This window comes from Felis catus, chromosome X, assembly GCF_018350175.1.
Source record: "Felis catus isolate Fca126 chromosome X, F.catus_Fca126_mat1.0, whole genome shotgun sequence".
In the NCBI taxonomy this organism is placed as follows: Eukaryota; Metazoa; Chordata; class Mammalia; order Carnivora; family Felidae; genus Felis; species Felis catus.
The window spans coordinates 120,924,336-120,926,667 of NC_058386.1; the positions used below are offsets into that span (position 1 = coordinate 120,924,336).

The 2,332-nt window shown below is 38.2% G+C and overlaps 1 non-coding gene across 1 annotated transcript; it reads left to right on the forward strand.

The window, feature by feature from the left end:
* The first annotated feature begins 1,452 nt into the window (after window positions 1–1,452).
* On the forward strand, window positions 1,453–1,580 carry LOC111558851. Its single transcript, XR_002739977.1, has one exon. It is a non-coding gene; the product is annotated as a small nucleolar RNA SNORA70 (small nucleolar RNA).
* Window positions 1,581–2,332: the final 752 nt, after the last annotated feature.

Sequence of the window (2,332 nt, forward strand, 5' to 3'; positions counted from 1 at the left end):
TCTCTTCTTGTTTCTTAAGTTGGAAGATGAGGTTATTGGTTTGAGATCTTCTTTTAATATAGGTCTTCACAGCTATAAATTTTCATCTAAAAACTGTTTTAGGTGTACTTTATAAGTTTGCTATGTTGTGTTTATTTTCATTCATCTCAAAGTATTTTGCAATTTTCTTTGTAATTTCTTCTTTTTAAATTAATTTTTTTAAGTTTATTTTTGAGAGAGAGAGAGAGTCAGCGAGAGAGAGAGAGAGAGAGAGAGAGAGAGAGAGAGAGAGAGAATGAGTAGGGGAGGGGCAGAGAGAAAGGGAGACACAGAATCCGAAGCAGGCTTCAGGCTCTGAGTTGACAGCACAGAGCCCAATGCAGGGTTCGAACCCATGAACCACGAGATCATGACCCCAGCTGAAGTCGGACGCTTAACCAACTGAGCCACCCAGGCACCCCTGTGATTTCTTCTTTGACCTTATGGTTATGAAGGAGTGTATACTCTTTTAATATAATTTTGACTTTTGAACCATGTAAATATCTAACATATCCAAAGGTAGAGTCAAAAGATATTTAAGAAAAGCAAATCTTAAGTTGAATGCATATAAAAACAAATGTTCCTAATTTTATCAGGTTGATAACTTAATCACAGAAGACAGAATTCAAGTAGATTTTGATTCTGACCAATCTCAGTTGGATATATCCTAAGGATATAAAAATCAGGTGATTATATAATTATGGTTTGTTCCCATACTTTTTATTTTTTTATAATTTAGTTTTTAATGTTTATTTTTGAGAGAGAGAGAGCAAGTGGGGGAGGGGCAGACAGAGAGGGAGACAGAGGAGCCAAAGCAGTCTCCATGCTGACAGTGGAGAGCACGATGTGGGGCTTAAACTCACAAACAGTAAGATCATGACCTGAGCTGAAGTCAGATACTCAACCAACTGAGCCACCCAGGTGCCCCTCCCATACTTTTAATTTTGTTTCATATATTTATCTATATATTTAATTTTGTTTCATATCTATTTGCTGTCCCCAATACCATACTATCTCATTATAGCTGAATAGTGGGTCTTGATATCTGATTGTGTAAGTTCCTCCAGCTTTGTTCTTTAAGGTTGCTTTGGACTTTTGCATTTCCATATAAATTTAAATATCAGCTTGTCAGTTTTCATAACAAACCTGCTGCAGTTATTTAAAAAATGTTTTAGTTTATTTATTTATTTTAAGAGAGAGAGAGCACGAGTGTGAGCAGGGGAGGGGTAGAGGCAGAGAGAGAGAGGGAGAGAAAAAATCCCAAGCAGGCTCTGCACTGTCAGCACAGAGTCCAACATGGGGCTCGAGCCCACAAACTATGAGATCATGCCCTGAGCCAAAACCAAGAGTCGGTTGCCTAACCGACTGAGCCACACAGGTGCCCCAAATCGGCTGCAGTTTTTATTGGGATTTCATTGACTCTATAAATCAAGGATGAATTGACATATTAACAGTGTTTCTCATGGGGGCCCAGTGTGCAATGGCTGCAAACAGTAGCCTCCTTGGTAGTGTATGCAGCCTATTGATTGTATGGGTTGCCCTAAGAGACCTTGGAGACAGCCCTTTCCAGTAGACATTGATGTCTGACCTCACGCTATCACCAATTTAGGCTCCAGACAGGTATGAGGTGTGCCAGGGTCCACATTAGCCAAATCATCATGTCCATCTGTACCAAGCTACAGAATAAGAAGCATGTGATTGAGGCCCTACACAGGGCCAAGTTCAAGTTCCCTGGCTGCCAGAAGATCCACTTTCCAAGAAGTGGGGCTTTACTAAGTTTAATATAGATGAATTTGAAGACATGGTGGCTGAAAAGTGTCTCATCCAAGATGGCTTTGGGGTCATATACATCCCTAATTGTGGCCCCTTGGACAAATGGTGGGCTCTACACTCATGAGAACCTCGGCACTGCCCCCCTCCCTGTTCATGCCACCAATAAATCCTTCTTCCTGTCAAAAAAAAGTGTTAACAATATTGAGACTCTAACCTATGAATATAGTATATTTATACATTTACATAGGTTTCCTTTAATTTTCTGTCAACAATATTTTCTAGTTTTCAGTGTAAAGATCTTACATATCTTTTGTTAAATTTATTCTTAGGTATTTGATTGTTTTTAGGTGGTACTGTATATTAAACAATTTTTTTTTACTTATCCTGATCTATATAAATTAAATTGGTTTTTAAACTTTGGCTTTATATCAACATTGCTAAATACACTTACTAATTCATTGTTTTAGATTCTTTTGGATTTCCTATGTAAACAATCATGCCTCATGTCAGTGATAGTTTTTTATTTCTTCATTTCGACTCC